General features: G+C 38.1%; 1 long non-coding RNA gene across 1 annotated transcript in view; it reads right to left on the reverse strand.

Annotated features, from left to right (window-relative positions):
• Positions 1-14,788: 14,788 nt before the first annotated feature.
• LOC135415890 (uncharacterized) overlaps positions 14,789-24,228 on the reverse strand; it is a 265,366-nt gene continuing 255,926 nt past the window's right edge. Inside the window, exons 2-3 of the long non-coding RNA XR_010431336.1 lie at positions 18,353-18,467; positions 14,789-14,920 (exon numbers count right to left, since the gene is read on the reverse strand). This is a non-coding gene — a long non-coding RNA (uncharacterized LOC135415890). The remainder of the gene's footprint in view (positions 14,921-18,352; positions 18,468-24,228) is intronic.

The raw sequence follows: 24,228 nt of genomic DNA on the forward strand, positions 1-24,228 counted from the left end.
AACATTGGGTTTTGAATGTCTCCAAGGACAGTCTCCACAGTCTCTCTGGTCAGCCTATCCTGTGAATAACCACTTCCCTTGTAAACAGTGTTAAGTTGAGTGTCTCAGAAATTTCCCATTTACATCTTTAACTCATGCCTTTTGTCCTTTCACTGTATAGTTTTGAGCAGAGTCTGGCTCCATTAGGGGTTGCAGAGAACTGCTAGGTGCCTTCAGAGGCAGCTTTTCCAACCTAAATCAACTCAACCTCTTCTGGTACCCATTTTGTTCCAAACCCCAACCATATTAAGAGTTTCTTGTTCTTAATATGCATATCCAGTTTGCTAACATCTCTTTCACTGAGAATTGTTAAATCAGACACTGCCTTTCGTCTCCCAAGTTGCTGATTTGGTGGTGTTGAACTCCATGAGTTTTCTGTCAGCCCACTCTGTAGCTTGTCGAGAGCCCCTGAGCAGTGGTCCTGCCCTTCAGGACAGCGACACCTTCCCCCAGATTTGCTGTGAGTATGTTCCCTCTGGCTGTTCAGCTTGTTCATGTAGAGGTCAAAATATCCCAACTTAGAGACATCTCGGATTCTACCAGAATCACAGAATCAAGCAATTAGGTTGGAAAAGACCTCAGAGATCCTTGAGTCTCACCTTTGACCGATCATCACCTTGTGAACTGGAACATGGCACTAAGTGCCACATCCAGTCTTTTCTTGAACACCTCCAGGGCTGGTGACTCCACCACCTCCCAGGGCAGCCCATTGTAATGTTGAAAATCTAATGTTTGCCACCTGAGATAAAACAGGATCTGGAAGCAGGATACATCACCTCTAAGGAGTTTGATCTGGTGGCTCTCAGAAATGTGTAAAGAAAGGCTTGTTCAGCTGCTGAGAAAATACAGCAGCATTTGCTGTTTATTTTGAAGTGCAAGCAAAACAACTTTTTAGAAGTTACACCTAAAACAAACCCTTATGCCTGAATAATTTCAAACATGCAGCTTTTCCTCATTGCAACATATTCTCTAATAAGGAGCCTATTAAGATCAAGAAGGATGTTAAGTTCCTATTGAATTTACTTCACAATATGGAAAAGAACTTGGGATTGATCAGGTTAGAGAACAGAGAGAAAAGTGAGAAACAATTTCTTCCTGTAAATCACAGATGTCGTGTCTTGGGCTTTTTCTTACTGTTTGCACTTGAATTAAAAGCAACAGAGACAGTGTGTGGCATTGGAAAGCAGAAGTCTAAGTGAACTCACAAGATGTTGAAAAAACAAATCCTGGGAGATAAAGAGTCCAATTAGTCTCCTACTGATATACTTTGAACACCTTTATAGATCATATTGGGGAAACTCCAAGAATCTGGAGTGGCTGCAATGGGGCAGATTTGACATGCCAAAACCTAGAATCAATAAAGTAACAAAATAATTAGCTATAGATAAATAGAATAATAAGAAAAGAAAGAAATCGTGGAATCGAACTTGACAGTTGTCACCTGTATGAAATTAAAACTGTGGGAATAAATAGGAAGGCTGTCTTGGAAGTAAATATTTTATGGGGAATGATTAGGAACAGTCAAGAGTAGATGACTGCTCAAATCCACTCAGACAGACATATTTTATTTTGCTTTATGGAAAGCCCAGCATCTAAATCACATTTAAAAATGTGGCTGTCATCAAATGCCAATACCAAATAGCTGAGGAGTGACACAAGCTTTTACTCACTCCTTAATTATTAATAGTCCTGTTTTGTAGAAATCAGACCTTAGGAAAAGCTGTCAACTCAAGCACAGAATGGCAATTCAGTGGCAACTCACCTCCCCATCAGCCATTTCTTCCCAGGTTTGCGCCACAGCTTGGACCAGAATTTCCCTGGAGCCAAAAAGTAGTTGTAAAGCAGAAGAGTTTTTGCTGCTTAGGGGTGGGATTTTGCCTCTTGATGCAGGTAATAGTCCTGTGGTCCTGAAACTGTATGAACTATTGCAAGAGACAAAATTGCTGTCTAGCCACTTGGCACAAGCAGGTGAGTCCCTGCAGTTATAAAGCAAGCATCTCCAACCTGATCTCCTTACCAAAAAAAAAAAAATATATATATATACATATATACAAAATGGATGCCTGCAGTAATTGATTTCAGATGCTCAGTCTACCCAGCTGCTGGCCCTGCACCTCGATCCCTCAAAGCTGCCAACACTTGGACATAAGATCATAGACCTATTTAGGTTGGAAAAGAGCTCTAAGAGCATCATTTCCAACCATGAATCCATTTAAGGGGTGAGGTCCCCAATCCAATTAATGGTACACACACCCACTTGCACTCAGAAACACATGCACACTGTGGATCCCTGTAGACCCCCTTAGACATCCAGTTTACTCAGAGGCTGGTCTTTGGACCCTCGGGGACCTCCAGAAACCTCTCACCCTGAGAGACACACATGTGCAAAGGAGTTCCTGGGTTGATCTCTAGAATGTAACTTACGGACTCCTCAGCAGCTGGGACATCCTAACCACTCCATCACCCGGCTTGAAGACTGAACCTCTTTTGTACTCAGACCATCTCCACATCAATGCTCTTCCCTTGCACCACATGATGGATCCCATATTCCCGGCAGTGACCTCCCTTGGGATGTGAGATGACCTGGAGACTCCATTGTCCTACTCGGTGAAGGCCAGGGACATTCCTGGAACATCCTGGACTCATGTGTAAGGCTGGGGCTCCCCAGCCTGGGGCTCCCCAGACTGCCTTTATGTCTCTGGACTCCTCGTGCCTGCAAAGGTGAGACTTTAACTACATAATCTGTCACTGATCACTGTAAATGATCAGAAGCTGGCGAATTTCACGCCCATCCACAAAAAGGGCCAGAAGGAAGATCTGGGAAACTACAGGCCTGTCAGCCTGACCTCAGTGCCTGGCAAGGTTATGGAGCACATCATCCTAAATGCAATCACATGGCACCTACAGGATAGACAAGGGATCAGACCCAGCCAGCACAGGTTTAGGAAGAGCAGGTCCTGTCTGACCAACTTGATCTCCTTTTATGATCAGGTGACCCGCCTGGTGGATGAGGGGAAAGTTGTGGATGTGTCTACCTGGACTTCAGCAAAGCCTTTGACACTGTCTCCCACAGCACACTCCTGAAAAAGCTGCAGCCCATGGCTTGGACAGAGGCACTCTGTGCTGGGTTAGGAACTGGCTGGAGGGTGGGCCCAGAGTGGTGGTGAATGGGGCTGCATCCAGTTGGCAGCCGGTCACTGGTGGTGTCTCCCAGGGATCAGTGTTGGGTCCAGTCCTGTTTAATATCTTTATTGATGATTTAGATGAGAGGATTGAGTCCATCATCAGCAAATTTGCAGATGACACTAAGTTGGGGGGGAGTGTTGATAAGCTGGAAGGCAGGAGGGCTCTGCAGAGGGACCTGGATAGACTGGAGAGTTGGGCTGATTCCAACGGGATGAGGTTCAACAAGGCCAAGTGCCGGGTCCTGCACTTTGGCCACAACAACCCCCTGCAGTGCTACAGGCTGGGCACAGAGTGGCTGGAGAGCAGCCAGGCAGAAAGGGACCTGGGAGTTTGGATTGATAGGAAGCTGAACATGAACCAGCAGTGTGCCCAGGTGGCCAAGAAGGTCAATGGCATCCTGGCCTGGATCAGGAACACTGTGGTCAACAGGTCCAGATAAGTGATTCTTCCCCTGTACTCAGGTGAGGCCACCCCTGGAGTGCTGTGTCCAGTTCTGGGCCCCCCAGTTCAGGAAGGATATTGAGGTGCTGGAGTAGGTCCAGAGGAGAGCAACAAGGCTGGTGAAGGGACTCAAGCACAAGTCCTATGAGGAGAGGCTGAAGGAGCTGGAGTTGTTCAGCCTGGAGAAGACTCCTCTTCTCAGGGGAGACCTCCTCACTCTCTACAGCTCCCTGTCAGGAGGTTGTAGCCAGGTGGGGGTTGGTCTCTTCTCCCAGGCAGCTCTCAGTAAGACAAGAGGGCATGGTCTTAAGCTGTGCCAGGGGAGGTTTAGGTTAGATATTAGGAAGAAATTCTTTCCAGAGAGAGTAATGAGGCATTGGAATGGGCTGCCCAGGGAAGTGGTGGATTCTCCATCCCTGGAGGTTTTTAAGATGAGACTGGATGTGGCACTTAATGCCACAGTCTGGTAACCACGGCGGTAGTGGATCAAGGGTTGGACTTGATGATCTCAGAGGTCCCTTCCAACCTGACTGATTCTATGATTCTATGATTCTGTGAAATGATCTCTCTGCTACTTCTCAGTAAATTCTGAACACTGCCAGAGATGGAGAAACCCCAAATCTGCCTTGATCCTCTCCTTTAGTGATATCTTCTGTCCTTGTTCTAGTTCTTTCTTACATTTCTGTTTAAAAAAATGCAGACAACCATGACTGTTTCATTTACTATTCTGTTGTAAACCCATGATCAGAGAAAAACTGAAAGAATGATAAAAAAAACCCACAAAACACAAATCTACCAACCCAGTTAAAGCTTTTTAAACATCCTGATAGTAGCAAGAGTTTATTAGTTTCTTTAGTGCATTATAAAACTGTATGCATGTCTATTTATTGTTATCAGTGAGGTTTACAAGCAAGCACCATCAGCAGGAAGAACTATTGCTACTCCACTGTTCCTCTTGCTCCCCACTTTCATAAGTTATTTCTGTTTTGTCTTCAAGAAAACAGCATTAGACTTTAATAAACACAGTATCAAAACCTTTAGACATTCTCAGCTAATTCATAACTAATAAATAAGGTATTTTATGTGCTCTGTACTACCGTCAAATACATTGGAGGAGAGCAAAAAGGGGGGAAATTAGTTCCAATAAGTAAAAGGAATGGGTTATTGAGAAGACAGCTCCTTCCCAGAAAGTGTAAATATTACTATGTGGAGTAATTTTAAAAAACTATTTAACAGTTTTTCTCCCTTTATTATTTTTCCTTACAAAATCACTCTCCAGATAAACAAATGAAGGGCATTGCTAAATTGAAATTCTTACTCAATACTCTACACATTTCAAAGCTTTAATTTGTGTGGAGTTTTTTCTCCTCATTTGTCCCTTCTGACATACACATTCTCCTTTCTCTTTTTTACTACTTTAATGGAAGAAGTAACAAATATTTAAACTAACTCCATAACTCAGCAAGATTCATTTTAATCCCACATATCTTTTGTAACTGGCTCCTTCTTAACAGTGACATCATCCAGGTGCTTGTTTTGCCTGACCTGTCTGTGTATCCCAGGAAGACTGAATTAACGGTTACACATATGGGGGAAAGCAAGGAACCAAAATAGCTTCACTAAAGCAAAATACACCAAATGAACCCTAATGATTTCAGGTTTGGAGTACATAGATGTCACAAGGCAAAAACACTAGCTATGTAAATTTTCGAGAGAAAAAAATGCAACACACTCTTAAAAGCAGTCAAAACCAATTAGTCAGTGTGTCCCAGGCTGGCACCAGACTAAGAGATTTATCTGATCCTGAGACTAAGCAAAAGGCTGACATCTTTGAAATAAGACCAGAGATCAAAACGTTGCTGAACAATTTCCTTGTGAGTTCTGAATGTAGCAGTTTTTAAAGCCTTGTACCAATCTTGCCACAAAAAAGATATTGCCAGGAACATTTCTAAGATTGTGAACAACAGCTTGTATAGAGTCTTCATTATCTAATGATTCACAACTACTGTCTGAAGGACATTTGTGTAAGCACTTGGTCTGATACCCTTCCCTTTGTATTGATCTGTCCACTGGGATATAACTTAGGATGAAGACTGCCTCTTTCAAATATCCGTTTTCATTGTCTGTCTTTCTCAAGCTAACTTCATAATTTTTATTTCCAGAGCTCCTTAAATGGAATTCTGCTGCCTGGTTTTCAAATGTGTTGTGGCTGAATGTTAACATCTTGGTTTTGGCTTTTACTGCAGAAAAATGAACTGGGGGCTTAGAGTTTGGTTCATCTTGCACAATTGTGCGTAGCCAAACTAAATATCCCACCTTCTTTTTTGGTCAATGACGATAAGCAGTTCCTTCTTGGTGCAATACAGCTTCGACTGAAGTAGATGGTTAAAAATAAGGCAGAAAAATCACTCACTGAAAAACTCAGTGCTGCTGCTGTTGAGAATGAGAATCAAGGGTGATTAGATTAACTGTAGATGTCTAATTCAAAATGAAGTTGGTTGAAGCCCACCTCCATCTTCTGGTCAAAAAAACCTTTTATCCAACTGTAGTTTCTTTCTTCTGTAGTAGCCTCTGGCTCAAAGCACAGTCCTGCAGACAGGCAAAGCTGAGCTGCCTCAAACTCTGACACCACTGCAACCACAGTTACTGATCTGTCTCTCCTGATATTTGGAATGGGTTAGTCCAGGTAGGGGTCATTTCTCTTTTCCTCTCTCATTGGTACAGGAGGAAGCTTTGGAATGATGTGAATCCCTGCTGGAATGCAGCATAAATATCAGAAAGTGGTAGAAATTTGACCTACACTCTCATCCTTATGTGAAGAGACAAGTACACAAAACCTGCCACAATTAATCATCTGCTTTTTAACCAGCTTTGGTCAACCTGAGAAGCCTAGGGCTGTTGTTGCCCTAATTCTGTACAAGAAGTAGATCTATATTCCTATTTGCATGTAAATTGGTCTTTCAAACCACTGTACTTTTTGTGCAGATGAGAAAAGGGAACCAGTCTGATGATTTAGTGACCCAGTCTCAAATGGCAGGGCAAATGGTCTTTCATGGCAAAGCCTGTGAGCTATCTTTCATTTCTTCCTGTTTTATCCCTTTCCTTTTTCCTTGAATTTAAAAATAAAATTTATATAAAAGGTCTTTACTAACTTCAGTGAAAAAAAAAAAAGGCCCCAGGGTTTTTTTGTGATATTTTGTTTGTTTATTTGTTTGTTTGTTTTTTAAAATTTCTACAGACTGCCATGGCCAAAATGCCTGTATAGGTGTCATAGTTCTCAGTCCTTGATGGTTATATACCAGTGGGGTAACAAGCTGAATTGAGTCAAGTACAGTTTGCAGTTAGATGACTGTGCAGGCCCTTATTCTTGTTGACCATTGTTTAGCTCACAGTTGACCGTGTCACTCAGTCCTTGAGCGAGTCTGCAGCTGCTGCTTCATCTGACATGCTTTTCCTGCCCAAGAGAATTCTGCAGTTATTGAAGAACAGCCTTCTTTTACCTTGACACATCACTGCTGCCTCTCTTGGTAGCCCTGTTCAAAAGCCCTGTTACCTCCAATCAGAGGTAAATTCATCGTTTCCTGGACTCATTCTGTCAGGCATGTCTGTTTCCTGCATCATGTTCCAACAACCTGTGGGTTTCTTGGGGTGTCCTGTGCAGAGCCAGGAGTTGAACTCAATGATCCTTGTAATCCCTTGCAACTCAACTATGGTTCTATTCTATGATTCCTCTTCTGTCTCCTCCAGGTGACTCTGTTGAAACTATATCAGCATTTCTGTGGTATCTGATAAGACCACACTTTCTTCCACTAAAATTAGTCTTTAACATAAGCTCAAAACATTTCAGTATCTCACCCCTGGTCACTTGAACTAGGGACTGAGGTATCTTCTGGTGGAACTTTTTCTGCAAGTCCGAAGGATGTCCTAATCCCACATGGTATTCTTCAGTGGCACTGCACTTCAGCCTGATCTTACCTTGATTCCCTGATCACTTCATAAACCTGCAGAAGACCTTACTAGGTTTCAAAGGAGACATTAACTTGGCTTGCTCTGTATTTCACTGTGGGGTCAGCTTTCTCTCATTATGCGCACTTCATGCATATTGATTCTCCCCCTGGTTGGATCCTGAAGCAAGCTGGTTGTCTCAGAGAAGCGGCTGTATCCCGGTGACAGGATCCTTCAGTAGAGGCTGCACTTCAGACAAATGCAGGCTGAATCCTTCTGTATTATGTATCATACAACACTGAGATAGGAGGCTTTGTGCCCTTGCACAGAGGGCAATGCAACTGCTGAATTACCAGCGTGACTTCCAAGGGTAGGCAACATGCAACATTAACTTCATGCTTTACAAGAAACACTTTATTAAACTGCAGCATAGCCATGTCCTTATGTGGAAAAATAAGTGCAGGCAAGCACAAACACACACAGATTGTGTCCCAGGAACACTACAGGGTTCCAGGAGCAGGCTAAGACTAAGTGGTGTAGGATCAGAAGTCAACCCCAGAGAGGAGTAACTCTGAAAGCATGGAAGTAAGAGAACTGGTTCATGCTGGTTAGCCTGGGGTAGAGAGTTGTCTTCCTACTGTGGTCCCTAAAGATATTACTGCTCTATAAAAATCCCCCTGAGTTTTCACTCCAGTTTTAGTGGTAAGCTTATTTTTTATATTAGGATGGATATATTTATAATATTTATAATGTCTTTATTTGTGTTTAATGTTGAAAATTCAGTGAAGTCTATATGAAATATTCAAAGTTTACATTCATAGCAACTAACACCTGCATCATCACATTAGTCAAAACAAACTGAAACAGGTGTAAGAATATTTTGAATGACTTCTCTAACACATATTCTGTCATCTCACTGCTGGAATAAAGAACATCTAACCACTATTCTCTCTGTTTCTCTATCAAAATTTAATCAGTAATTTTCTGAAGAGAGTGGAAAAATAAAACTCACCAATCGAGATTTTACTTCCAGCAAATTTATACTGATTTTAAAATACCTTTTTCTCAGATTCCATTGTATACTTTATTCAGAATATGATCACGTTTCTTCCTAGTTTCATTTCTGAAAACAGATGAACAAGAAAAACCCTATTGATTTTTCCTAATGAAGTAATTGATTTTAGGCAATTAGACAGAGATACTAACAGAAAGTAGTTAATTAGTTAACTGTCCAGTATTCCCTATAAATTCTTCCTTAGAATCTTAAAAAAGCTTTAATTTGCGTTTGTGGACGAGTTTATCATACTTTTGTTAACAATGCAGTTTTTCATGGAAAAAATACTGAAAGAAAGGACAGGGTTGTGAGACTGTAACAAAACTTGATATTTCTAGAATTACTTAAGTAGATCCCCTTGTCTTCTGTTTCTCTCTTTCCAGCTTAGTCCTGGTATTACTACCATGAAACACACCAATAATCCAGGTAAGTAACAGTTTTAAGGGACTGCTTAAATCCATTGAACAATTTGCCTGCTTAAAATTAGTCAAATGCTTATATATTCTTCTGACCTGAGAATATGCTGCTTAATATCAAGCAAGATCAAACAATCTATGGAGCCCCAACCAAGCTTTCCTTGTGTGGCCCTATCCAAATTTAATGAGTCTGTGGCTCCCCATACTTCAAACAAAAGAAGTTAATGATCAAATTCTTTACGCTGCTGCCAAAAGCAGCACAACTCCTTTCTCTACCTTATTCAGGATTGGATTATCTCTTCAAATAGCTTAGTCCAAAGAACATGTAACTAATGAATAATGAGTTTAAGACTTCCTGGATTACAGACTGAACGTCATGAACCTAATTAAAGTGAGAAGGATCTGAAGGATCTCATTCAATTTTTAGGAACATCTTCAGTCTAAAAGTCTGGAACATTGAGTTGTGGCACCCTTGGGATACAATTAACAACTCAGTACTTCTCTCAGAGCAACATATAATTTCTTATAATAACATATTTATAGTTTCTCTAACACAGTGATAATTTCAATTCCTTATCCAAAGACACTTATATCTATCTATCTATCTATCTATCTATCTATCTATCTATCTATCTATCTATCTATCTATCTATCTATCTATCATCTATCTATCATATATATACGTATACATATATATATATATATACATATATATATATATATAAAAAAAAGAACATCTTATCAGGTCAGCTGTATGGCAATTGGTTTGACCACACCAGAGGGCAAAATAGAAGATTCTTTTAATAAAGACAGATCATATCAGATGAGCATATCTTGTGCTTAGAAAGCTCATGATTTTCTGACAAAGAATGAAAAGCATTTGCTATAGTGCCATAGAGGCAAATATTAATCAAGTTATGAAAGGTGAAGTGCAGACAATAACTGATACACAAAGAAGTAGTGGAGCTCAGAGGGTTGTGCTGAAACATTATTGAATACAAAGTCATCTAATATCATTATGAGATGCAAAACATTGTGTTCTATTAGAATATAAAAAGGAAGGCAAACATAACAGAGAAAAATATAAAAATAACATCTCTCACATAGGAATAAAACTTTTAAATATGTTTTAAATGCAGGGCATTGGTTTCTAACTTCCAGAATATCTTGAATCTAGAGCTTTACGCGAGGGATAACATAAAGAAAGATAATATTTCTATTTAATGCATCATTTGATAAGCTTTAGAAAAGTAGTTTTACAAAAAGATTTTTTATGAGGGGTGAAGGATTTCGGCCATGATTATGTTTATAAATATAATTATTTATATGAATAATTATATTGAAACTACAGAGAGTGCCTTGAAACTACAGAGTGCTAATTAGAAACATGACAGGGACACTTCTTAAGTACAAAAATGCTTCTTTCTTTTTTTTACTTTTTTTTTTTTAATGTAGCAATATTTTGTTGCATTCCCTCAGGGCAGAAAATATAATTGAAGCATAGAAAATAATTGAAACATTACTCATGTTAGCCCTTTGGGACTGCTTTTCCACCTCTTTTAAATGTTACTCTTTAGTTAGGTTGCTTTTGAAACCAAAACAAAATAAAAAAAAAAGGAACCATCTGCATTTTAGAAGTAGATTGATGAGATGGAAACTCATGTAACAGAGAGGGACTTGCTACATCTATAACCAAAATATAATATAATCCTATTGACAACATTTTCTTTAAATTACAATGGAATAAGGAGAGAGTCATAATTACAGTGGAATATGAAGACAGTCATTATACTTATTCTCTTCAGAAATATTACACTGTATTTACATCTAAAACACTGCTTCTCCTTCACTTTCAAAAATGGTGCTAATTCATTAAGAGTTCTAGATGGCTAAATTAAAATCTTCTAGAGAAATGCCATATCAATGAATGAATAATTGAGGAGATTTCTGGAGAACACAGAGAATTTTTAGCTGTAGGTGCTGGAAACATAGTACAAGGGTCCTACCGTTCTGGATCTGCCATTCATGAATAAGAAGTGGTTAATGATCAATAGCAGACTTGTTTACAATGACCTGGAAAGTTTTAAGGAATTGTGGGAAAATGTGAAACCTACCGCAGAAAATTTAGGAAAAGGACCTAAGACTAGGGAAAAGGAGGGTCTAAGGCGGATCAAGGAGGGCAAGCATGTGAAACAGAAGGCAAAAAGAGAAAAGTGGCTGAGTGTGAGCTCTCTTGTCTGGCAGACAATTCAGCCCAGTCTGTAATCTCATTAAATTATAATTGTAACTATGTTCCATGTGCATGAATTTTCTGCTTTGAGTATGTTCATGTGAAATTGTGTAAAATTCAAACAGGACTAGACAACAAGTAGAAAGAACCCCCTGGAGGCCAGCAGCTGGAGGAGGCCAGGTTCTGAGCTGAGTGCTATACAGAGTGCTGGAAACTCCTTCTTGATGTGTGCATGTTCCAATAACAACTTTCAGTCCTGACTGACAAAGGGATTGAGAAGCAGGGTTGAGCCGTCCCTGCTGATGTTCCTGCAAGTGTTGGTTGTGGTTAGATGGGTATCAATAAAGGCATTATTCTCTGTCTACGTTGGTCTGTGTGTTGGCGATATGGCTCAGCCTCGATACTGTCTGTGTCTGGAACCACAACATCTTGGCAAATATTGCAGCAGGGCAGAACAACTCTTCCCTCCTTCCCTCTGCTGCCAACTCCTGAAGCACACTTAGTGAAGACCACTCCTAATTCTTTAAAAGGCCACAACAATCAGAGGAGATTCCCATTGCACAGAAAATTGTCACAAACTTCAAGAAGGACGGGGAGGAGACAATGGTGAAGTAAAGGCTCGCCAGCTCAGTCTCAGTCCCTGGAAAGTATATGAAGCAAAGCCCTCCAGAAATCATGTCCAGAGACACAAAGAACAAGGTGCCAGGGAATTGCAAGTGGATTTGGCGAAAATTGCATGTTTAGGCTGGAGAAGAGAAGGCTCAGGGGGTATCTAATGGCTGTTTACTACAAGCTAATGAGGTGTTACAGAGGAGCTGAAGCCAGACAGTGCTCAGATAAGGCTGTTAAAGCAGGTGTGGCTGTTAAAGCCCAACAGGCTGTGGAGAATATTTTGAATATGCTTTGTGATCTTCAACACTCAATTTGTTAAGAGTCTGTAGCTTGATCTTAGCTTAGAGCTGATCTTAGTTTGAGCAAGGATTGAATTAAAATTTCCAGAGGTCTCCTCAAACATGCATTTTTTGATGGTTATATGGTCACACTAGATTGGACAGAAAGCAAAATTTTTTGATGTTCCTACCCATGGCAGGAAGGTTGGAATGAGATGATCTTAAGGGCTCTTCCAACCCAGGCCATTCTATGATTCATCCAGACCCCTAACTCTGTGCAGTACCAAGCACTAAAGAAAAATGAAGGAAGCCCCGTTGTGGCCCTCATGATTCATCTGGTATGTATATGAAGTCTCATCCCCATTTCTGGTGCTTCAATTTGTTTAACAAATGAATATGCCATTCAAAATCTCTCTCTTAATTTCTATTATAATTATGTTAATTAACGTCACCCTGGAGGATCTTTGTGACCAAGCATCCCGAATGACGTGGCCTAAAATCATTGTTATGATGTTCATAGGTCAAATCTAAACTATAACTGTGGCAGAAAAAAGTATTAACTGCTCACTATTTATCTCTTCTTTTGGGAGATAATAAATATGTACTGTTTGGCACATCCTGAAGTTACTAATGTTGATATTACACTAATGACACCTCAGAGGAAAAGTTACATTTGCCCAGGAGTGATGTGGGAGAAGCTGGGCAAGTCTGCTGCTCCTAATCCACTGCATACCACAGTATAACCCATTTGCAAAGGAAACACTCTTCTGTCAGCACAAGGTACTGCCAGAGTCTGTGGCAAGCATCATTTTTCAAAAAAAAGATTTTAAACTGGAAGAAATCTCATCAAGTAAAATGGCTTAGTAGACAAAATATAAAATTTTTACTTCTCCACACAGTGTTTCTGTGCTTGTTATGCCCTAAAACCTGATGCCATATACCAATCAATCCAGATGATTGAAAAAAAATACATCAGTTTGATCTGCAGTGGGATCTTAAAGATGTTGGACTGGGGAATGTCCACAGGGAAGGCACATAAGTATTTAATCCTATTGTGAGGCTTCAAAGAACAAGTGAATTTAGATCCAGCTTGTGACACCATTATTGCAAACAATAGTTAATGTACTGAACCTCTCACTAAATAGTAAACTTTCTTTTAAGTAAGATTAACGAGATCTTAGTTGTAACTTTATGGGAGTTTTGATCCTTGGGTGATTTCTCAGATCCCTCTGCTTTTCAGGTCCTCTGCTTATTTTTGATGATTTTTGGTACAGGAGTTTCTTTCTTTTTTTTTTTTTTTTTTTTTTTGGGTTCCATAATTAAAAGGCAATTTTTACAGTCTTAGAGGTGCTATGCAAAGCAAGTTTCTTTTATCAAGACACTTTATCACATGCGTCATGGATGGTGACTCTCACTTCATGTTTCCTTTCACTTGTGAATTCTAAACTGTGCCAATCTATGTTACCACTGTGTTAGATTAAAAACAGGTCACACATTCTGTGCTATGAGGTCAGTGTTTTCTCAATTCCTTTCCTGGCAACACTCTGCCCAGTTTGTTTTGGGGCTGACAGCACTATTTGAGCACACTTTGCACTTTGCATTGTGGAAGATTGTAGGAATAAAGAACGGTTCACACAAATGAATTATTTACAGATTGTAAACCTACAGATTTCTGATTCTAGCACGTTCTGAACTCAGGCAGAGGATAAACTCCTGATCACATCTAAAATACCCTTTGAAAGACTGGGTTTTTAGAAGGATAGAATAGGAGAATATATTGCTGCTTGAATCCACTTGGGTGCACTTAAGAAAGCTCCTACATGGCAGTTACATCTTGAAACCTTTAAGATTCAAATGAATCAAACAAAGTCAGCTGAATCAAGATACATATTATCCTGCATGGCATAGAGCTGAAATATGTTGTTTGGTTTTTTTTTTTGACATGGATGGCTGGTGCCAGTGGAGTCTTCATTGACTTCCAGAAGAGACACACATAAAAAGTTTGGCAGGATTAGGCCATAAAGGCACAGTTTTTCAGAGGCATTGCTTCTGTCAAACAAACAAACAGAGAGGCTTAGAAGGGTGAGTAACAGGGGACAAAATTACAAATTTGCTTCATCTGCACAAACCTGCTATCTTTCTTTAAGAAACCAAACATGCTATGAAATCTAGCAAGGATTTCACTCAATTTGCAATACTAAAAAAATTGAAGCTTCATGCTTCAAAGGGAAAGGGAGGGCAAGTTCAAGGAGACTAAAAAAATCATCTGTAGTCATGTTAAGTTTGGGGCAAAGCATTTTTGCATTGTGCTGCAGGCATTACAGAAATGCATCAAATGTGAACATGTTCCCCAAAACCTTTCAGTGAGATAATAAATGCTATACATTATATGCATCACGGAAACTGAGGAGCAAAGAGATTAGGGACCCAGTGAAGAGAATGAGGATATTACATTTATTAAAAATCTATGGGAAAATATTTCTTGCTGCACAAGAAATATCGGATGAGACCATTATAAATTTGAAATCTGTGTGAAAAAAATCAACAGTTTAATACCAAAAGAACTAAACAGAACCATCTTGGGATATTAAATTATCTTCTTCATCCGTTACTTTATTGCTATTTGTCTGGATATTGGGCTGATATTGGACTCAGGCTTTTCTTCATGTTCAATCATGTGAAAAAAAACCATTTTCCACTGTCTCCTGGTTTCTTCTTTCTATGGGTGATGATATCAATAACCATAAATTTGATTAAGCAATATTAAGGCATTGTTTTTTTCACAGAGCATAACCAATGAATGTGTTGATATTTTCTAGTTATCACTTTTCTTTGAATCAACAGATTCTGTAAAATAAACTAATTTCTATTACATTTACATCATACCCTGAAACAAAAGGATATAGCAGAATATCAGTAGTGGAAATGGAAAGTCTGTTTATGCATGAGAAGCATGACAAAACAAAAAAGTAAATATCAATAAATAATGAAAATCGTTGTTGTTTTTTTTTTTCTTTTGCTGAATTTCTAATGCAATTCAGGACAACTCCAATGTTACAGACTTTGGATTTGAACACAAATGTCTCTAGTAAGAAGTTACCCTTCTTCTCATTTGAATAATGTAAAAAGATGTGTTAATGTTCTCCTAAAATATTTACCCTTTTATTTTGGTAGCACATAAACATTGTCTTCAGGGGGTGCTGATCAGCATCCATGTTTAAATTTCATTACTAACCCAAAATACAGACTGAATTTCCCTGGGCTTGTTTTTTTCTTTTTTTTGTTTGGTTTGGTTTGTTTATTGTTTTGTTTGGTTTGGTTTTGTTGGTTTTTGTTTTTTAGTAGCAGCAGAAATATCAATGAATTATGGTCCTCAAGGCATTTATAGCTAATATGATATAATTTTATGGTCAAGAGTTTACAAAACTAGTTATGATTGTCACTGTTACTGTGTAGTGAGATGAATGACCAACCAGAGTTCAGCCACACAACCTAATGGGTCAGTCAAATGCCTCTTGGCATTGCTGGAGCCAGGATTTCACCTGATGTCCTACAGATATGAGTAAAACTAGCACGTGGGTAGAAGGAAACCAATATGTTTCTGCTGTGGTGATTTCAAAGGTCTTTATAGGAAGTGTGTGATAAACCTTCATGAAGGTAACTCTAAGTACTTGAAATAAAAGCCTACTATCTAATTTTGGAAAGAAGTACATGTGAGAAGATAACAATGTAGTTATTGCAGCTCTGCTTTCCCATAAATCACTGAAGTAGCAACCTGTTTGTTCTTTACTTTTAAATAAACACTGTGTCCCATAATCATAGATAATTAAGCAGTCACACTTCCACAAGGCCTTCTTAGCTTGTTCACATATAAGAAAGATTATATTCTGAAAGCAAACTAATTACCTAGCCTAATAATTAAATAAATATATTCTAAATAAAAATAAATTGAGTTTATTTCATAAAAGGGTTTTTATATAAACAAGATGTTTTAAATAATTAATAGATTAATAAGCAAACATTCACTGAAAAGAAAAAAGTTGACTAATTAAGGAAGAGCATGGAAAGCACAGAATTATACAGTCTGAAATTTAAATCATTTCAGAAGTGTGGATGCTTCTAGCAAAAATACTGCAGTCTGTCTGAAATGAAAAGAAACAGATCTGTCTCTATTTCTGACAATTGTCTATCATGCAAGTTAAGCAAAAACCTTTTTTTAGTTTCATATTTTTTCTTTCCTTTTTTTTCTGTTTTCTCCCTCCCTATGCAGACTATTACATCTCAGTAACAAAATGGCTTTATTACATTATGTAGAGAACTATTCTCAGCTCATACCTCTAGATGTTACTGTAATACTAAATTATATTAATGACTTCAACATTTATCAAGAACTTAGGAATTCAGACAAAAATAAATCTGATTCCCTTTAAATAATTGACATAACTGAAAGGAAGATCTCAGTGATACTGCATGAAAGGACAAGAAGCAATGAGCACAAAATGAAATATAGGGAACTCCATTAAAACAGAAGAAAAAAAAGAGTTTTTAACTATGAGTTGGATAAGACACTGGAACAGGCTGCACGAGAAGGCTGTGGAGTCTCCATTCTTAGGGACATTCAATCTCCAATGAGATACAAATGTGAACAACCTGCTTTAACCATTTCTGAAGAAGGGAATAGCACTTGATGATGTCTACAGGTGCCTTCACACTTGTTCTGTATCTGTATTTTATCTTAAAATTTCACCTTAATTTATTTCTTCTAAGTTCTAGTTTATTACACCTTAAGCAGGGCATCAAAACTTTCCAAAGACCACCTTTGAGTCTACAAATTTAAGGCACAAAGAGTGAATTATATCTGTGGCTGATCCCTTCCAAGGTTATTTATGTTGACATCTTATTCAAGTTACAATAAGTGCATGGGTTTATTCACATCTAAATTCTTGTCTGAATGCAGCTGAATTCAGCTGCTGGCAAGAGGAACTTGTGATGCCTTTGAATTCTGGAATAAGAAGCCATCCAGAGTCTGACAACCTCATCTGAGTTCCACTTGAAGGTCCTTTACTAAAGACCGCAGAACTTCATGGATTCTGCTACAAGGTCTTTTATGCAATCATTTTATCTATTATGCTATTTTTCTATCAGAGAATCAATGCATTTTCATAAACCTATTAAGCTGTAGTTAAAAACCCACTGCTGTAGCAAATTCTTCCAGTTTAAGACACCTACTCAGACAATATCATATTATAAATCATTTAACTGACTGCATATGTGTTTTTTTGGATTTGCCTTTTGTTTTGTGCCTTACACAGGCTTATTCGTGGATCTTCTTTAAACACAAACACTTTAATTGCCAATTTTTATTTTTTTTTAAATTTTCTAGTGCAGGAAACCAGAGTGATTCAAACACTTTCCCAAAGTAAAAGACAATCTGATGAGAAAAATTACCCAGATTTTCTCATGTAACATTAGAGCCTCATATTTAATTTAGAAGCAGGAAATTCAGAGGTTTTGATTCATTAGAAATAAAATACTGCAGTTTGGACATGAACTCAAGAATTAATTGTTCACCTAACTCTGATCAAGAGCTTTCTTCATATTATAAATGGAGACTTCAGAAATTCCTTTTTGTTATTTATTTTGTGCTAATACAAAAAGCTGTCAAACTTACCCATCCAAAGGACTTCTCTGAAAATTGTCAAATCACCACTTTTTTTTTTTAGGACTGAGTCCAATCCTGGACCAAAGCCTATCATCTATGAATTTTATTTGTATTAGGAATTAAGAACTAGCAAACTTTATCCATTAGCATAAATTAGGCCCATTTGACAGGACCTTAGCATGAGAACTTCATCTAACCCTACAGAAGGGGGAATTCAGTTTATTATAAGAAGAGTGAAGGTAAACACTGTGTCCATCACTGTGAAAGGTGCAAGGGATGGGAGCATGTTTTGAGTATCAGTGCTGGTGACAGTCCATTTTTAGAAGTGAATTTGAATGAGCTGAATAAGAATTTAGTGTTTTCTATTCAATTCTATAACTGACTACGTCCACAGTTATTTGGAAAGGAATCTCAGGGGACCCCACTACCCTACTTTTACCACAATGCTACTAGGACTACACAGAGCACGACCGCACTACACCTACCCACCTGAATTCTCACCTGGGCTGTGTCATCTCTACCACAGTACACAGCAGCTGTGGAGTTTATATGTCTGTGAGTAAATTGTCTCTGACTCCGTTTGTTCTCAGCACTGTCATTTGATCTGAAAGTGTTACACAAAATCACCTTCTGATAAATTATGATTCTTTGGTGAACTTGCCTTATTTTCTTCCTCCTCTTCCTCCCACTCCCATCCCAGAATAGCATTATCTTACTTTTGTGACCTTTATGGAGGCAAATACATTTTATTCAAGCAAGCTATCATCCTAAATTTATGAGCATAATGTATTTACCTAAGAAATAATTCTACAGACGCCCTAAAGACTAGGTCTCTACTGCAGACATCGTGACCATAAGTTAGTGTAAAAAGTTCTGAGACACCAAACAACCTGGCTGGAGAACCAATAATAATCCAAGTACTGCAGGTTTTTATTCAGAAAGGACTCCAGAACATATGGGTTAAGTTGTGCAAGATCTGGGATTGTTTATTTTCCTAATCCCATCCTAAATGGACATCAATATTTGGACTAATAAATGGGGAGGTTTTGTTCCATCAGGGAACAGTAGTAGCTTCTTACCACGGGGTGAATTTGGTGGGCTGCCTTTCTCTCACTCCTCCTTAGCAGAGCAAGGGGACAAAAAAACTGGAAAAGCTTGTAGGTTGAGAAAAAGACTGGGAGATCACTTTACTTAGTCTGTATTACCAGTTCATTACCAGACAGTGATTCATCTGGTATCACTGAGGTATCCATCTTGGCTTGCACTGAACAGCTCTCAGGAGATGAGCTTGAAACTTAGACTTGAAGCTTAACTAAGACTTGCTAGCTCCTTGATCCAAAAGTTATATGACATCAGTATATTATTTTTTGTGTTGCTTTATAGGTTATTTCAAGAAGTAGCTTGATACAATAATAGCAAGTCGGACACAGAAAAATGTGTGCACATGGTATAGCCACCAATTTTTGTTAGGGTGGTAAACAGTATATAATGACAAAGGTATTTTCAATTTTTGATCCTTATAGTAAAATTATATTTTTGAGCTTAATTTGCAAAATTTGATAGTGATGCCAGCTCCCTCTTTACATTTTCTCTTAGTTTGCCCTAACTAAGAGTGGGAGAGCAAACACAAATATACAGCACACTATTTCTGCTCTTGAGATCCCTTTGTTAAAAAGCTGCCCCCCCCAAGGTTTGACAAGAAAAGTGAAGGCTGTAGGCTGTGATGCTTTTTTGCATCGTTCTCTTCTTTATCAGAGTGAAATATATTGGGTGGATGAGTTGTTGCTGCACTAATCATCACCAGCTGTTTGCCACTGTCTCACAGTTACAGGTGCAGCAGTTTGTGCTGAGCTCTAGGCCTCCAATCTGCTCTTCCAAAACAGCTCAGCAACAAAAAACTTTTTTTTCTCTCCTTTGCAAGTACTCAAGGAATTGATCTGAAAGGCTTTTTATGCAACGTACGTTATCCTCTTCAATCTCTCAGGATTTTTACTCAGGAAAAAAGTATAGTAAGTTAAGCAATACTGGTGACTGGATAAGAAATGCCAATCACTGTGTGTCCTGTTGGATAAATATGTTTCTTTGCATGTTATTTCTTGTCTCCTAGTAGGGGTTCTGACAGAGGAAATTGAAGCAATATTTAAAGCACACATTCAATCTCTCTCCTCATAATAAAGGACTATAGCCATGATGAAAAATGGTAAACATGAATAAAGACAGTAGGTATATTAATCAGCAGGTAGATTAACAGAAGATAGAAGTAGGTAGATGCATATACTAAGAGTTTAATCCTCCAAAGAATATCATGGTAAAATTTATCTTCTGTTACTGTTTCTTCTGGTCAACCAAAGAAAGATACCGTTATTTGTTCTCTTTGAAGGGCAAAGAGATGCTAATGTCTAGTTTTATCCAAGTAATATATAATACAATGTATATGTGCAATCTGTTTTATCATATGTAGCAATTTTGGGTGTGTTTCTGGTCAGTAACATCCCAATCTATTTAAGAAAAAGATGTTTCTTAAGATCTACACTAACCACCATCCCTTCATTCTGAATGTTCTGATTCTGAATAATTTAATATAATTTTGGAGGTCTGCATAGGTTTGAGTACCTTTGGAGGGTATTACTGTGTAGATATATCTCAAAGTTATGCCTTAATGATATATGTACTGTCCTGGTTTGGGCTGAGATAGAGTTAATTTTCTTCTTGGTAGCTGGTACAGTGCTGTGTTTTGGATATTGGCAACATGCTGATGTTCTGGTTGTTGCCAAGTAGTGTTCAGTCAAAATCAAGGACTTTTCAGTGTCCCATGCTCTGCCAGCAAGCAGGTGCACAGGAAGCTATGAGGGGGCATGGCCAGAACAGGTGAGCCAAACTGGCCAAAGGGGTATTTCACACCATAGAACATCATGTTCAATATATAAACTGGGGGGAATTGTCTGGGAATTGTTGGATCACTGTTCAGTGATGGGCTGGGTATCGATCAGTGGGTGGTGAGCAACTGTACTGTTCCTGACGAAGAGTCCCTCTCCAGCTTCCCTGTAGGTCTCCTTCAGATACTGGAAGATTGCTCTGAGGTCTCCATGCAACCTTCTCTTTTCAACACTAACAGCACTTACTCTGTTGCCAAAGATTAAAATTCCATTCTCTTTACTTGTCATTACTAATCACATTCTAAGTATAAAACTAGGTCTTCTTTATTGTTTTTTTTTCCTATAAGAAATAAATTTTAGAGGATTAATAGATCAAACAAGGGACTAAGTGCTAATTTATTTTTTTTAACTTATTTGGCAGGAGATAGAACTGATGTGCTGAAAATGCCTGTAAAATCGCAGTGCTTGCAGTACCATATTCACTGGAAGCAAGGTACTATTTAATGAGCAAAAGGAAGAGCAACTATTGCAAGTAATTTATAAAGACCTTAAATGCCCAGTGGGCTTTGTTACTCACAGCAGTGGAGAGGGAGTGAGCAGGGGGAAAAGACACACATCAAAAAAAAGCACTAACCAAGAAAACACAAGGTCTGTGAATGACAGACATAAAAGGAACATTCTTGTAGTCCTAAAGTAAAAGGCAATATGAATTTATGGTTGTCGTATTATACTAGAGAGACTGCCTTAGTCTTTGTTTTGCATTTTTGGTGGTGGTGTTTTGCTGTGTTTTGTCTCCTGGACATGCTTTTAAAATAAATTATCACACTCTTTATAATTGTTTTGTAATTCACTTAGTTGAATGCCAGACTTTTCTTCCAGAAATCCTGAGAATATTAAATAGAATAAGAAGCAGACTAGGCCTACAGCATCATCGGCTTTCATGGAATACAGGATGAAAAAAATTCCACAGTTCAAATAAATAGTCCTTTCTTTTCCTTGTTACTTCCTGAAAACAAAACAGAGGTGCTGATAGAGCAGAGAGGGGAGAAGACATCAAAAAAAAAGTAGAAGTATTTTAAGAAATGAATAGTGTGTTAAAAGTCTCATTAAAAAAAAAAAATCACAACAGCAAGAAATTCAGTCTAAGATCTAAAATTCTTTCATCCATCTGTCACTAATTAAAAAGAATGTCAAAGAACATATGGTCTTGAAACTACAGGGAGTTAAAAAAGAAAATGAAAGGAGCTGCACTAACAGTGCACTTAAATAACAGTTTTCAGTAAGTGCCTGACAAATCCCACAGAAAGGTATGTAAAGGACAGGAGGGTGACTTGGAATGAAGGACCACAAAGAATTCAACTGGTATGATTTTTTTTATTTTTTATTTTTCTTATACTTCAAATTGCAGAAGTGATAAAAAACTTCCCTTGGAAAACACAAGGGAGACAGTCTGAGAGAGAAGCCAGACTCCTTCTGTTAGTTTGTCTGTCTGTGTTTTCCATGAGTGTCATGCTTTTATAATTGCTTTTGTTGATCATCTCTTCCTCTAAATTTTGCTAACTTCTATATTAAAAAATCATGTTTGACTTTTTCTATGCCTTTACATAGAATCCATTATTAAAGAATGTAGTTTTCAAGAATTTAAAACCTCTTATTTTTTCAATAATAATGGTCTCTCATGTCTTAGGGTTGGACAGGAAAAGGAAAGAAGAGTGTGAAGTATTTTTGTTTAAAAAGTAACATTATGTAAAAAGTACTACATTAGGAATTCTAAATTAATATTTTTTTATTACCCCCACTTATTGTTGACAGAATCTAGTTTAATAGTCCAATATAATTTTTTTCTCTCTTTAGTAGTTTGCATAATGATGTTTATTCTTTAACAACATAATCATATCTTCCTCATAATTCAATCTTATTGCATTGTGATTTTTATATGAGGAGTATTACATTACTCTGCAATTTATCTTTTCTGCTTTTCCTCCTCAAAGTAATTTTCCACTCCTTATCAGCCCTTCTTCCATGTTCATCCATATTCCTACCAATTCTCCTTTTTCTCTGGCATTAGTTTTTCTGGGGGCAAGGAAGCATGCAATATTTAAGTAGTGAGTCTGCAGGACATGCATCCTTATCAAGAATTTTAAAAAAATCCCAAAACACTCACTCCTCAAAAACCACCACTTTTTCTATCCAAGACATTTCATCTGAAAAGGTCCTTTCAATTAAGTTCTCTGGTTGAAAATTAAATAAAAAAATGTTTGAAAAGCTAAGAGCACTCATCTTATTCAAAAGCTTTTATTTTCTTAATAATTCTAAAAAAAACCAACAAAATTTATAGTCTTCTTGATGGTTAAAACCTATAAAAGATAATTACTTAAGCAAAACATTTTAAAATGCTAAGAAAAATACCTTGTTTGAAACATGAAATCGTCTTCAAAATTTCATTCATGAAATGGGATGAGTTGCACATTTGTTTTTTTTTCTCATTTTAAGAAATGTTTCCAAAATCTCCAGAAACCTAAGTTGTGAAGATTACTTGCAGTCAAGCACATCCATATGTAACAGATCTCTTCTTATATGTATTCATTCATCAATCATCCACAGATTTCTGGAAGCTGGGAAGGTATATATAATGCGGGAGTGAGAATTGAAGATGCCACATACATTTCCTCTGTTCTTATGCACTTCTGTAGGCATTTGCTGCTGGTAAAGAACATTTCAGACAAACAGATCTTTGATCTGATTCAACAGAGTTGTGACTTTCCACTGGTGCTCTTCTCTCTAGATAAATACCAGAGACCTGAAGAAGACAAAGTACAAACTAGAGACAAAGTCTTGAATTAGCGCATAGAAAAATACCCACAGGCTTTGTCCAGGACATTATCCCCTCATATTCTCAAAAATTCAGAAATTTACATTTTTGATTATAATAATTTCCAGGTACTCTGCCTGTACCTGCTGGATTCCTTCAGGATTTTCACCATTCCTATAACATGAGACTTTCACATGCCATCCCATTGATCTAGGTTGCTATTATAAATAAAAGATGGAGGGAGGAAGAAAGAACAGTTTAATTTTATTTCTCTAGTCTAGTATCTCCATTTCCACTGACTGTTTCCACCTGCATTATCTCTAATGGCTGTGATGCAGAGCACACAGGACCAGACAGATCAGAAAGATGGGTCAGCAAAAGTGGCCAGGTCACACACAGACCATAGTGTGGAATATAGAAATGTACTACCCATGATACAGCATACTGGTTTTGTTTGGGATAGAGTTAATTTGGTTCCCAGCAGCTAGTATGGGCCTGTGCTTTGGATTTGTGTTGAAAACAGTGTTGGTTATTCAGGGATGTTTTTGTCAGCAGTGCTTACACAGCACTGAGGCTTTTTTCTGTGCTTCACCACACCCCTCTAGTGAGGAGGCTGGGGGTGCACAAGAAGTTGAGAGGAAACACAGCTGGGACTGACCCATGGGATATTCCAGACC

Source organism: Pseudopipra pipra, chromosome 1, assembly GCF_036250125.1.
Source record: "Pseudopipra pipra isolate bDixPip1 chromosome 1, bDixPip1.hap1, whole genome shotgun sequence".
Classification (NCBI taxonomy): Eukaryota; Metazoa; Chordata; class Aves; order Passeriformes; family Pipridae; genus Pseudopipra; species Pseudopipra pipra.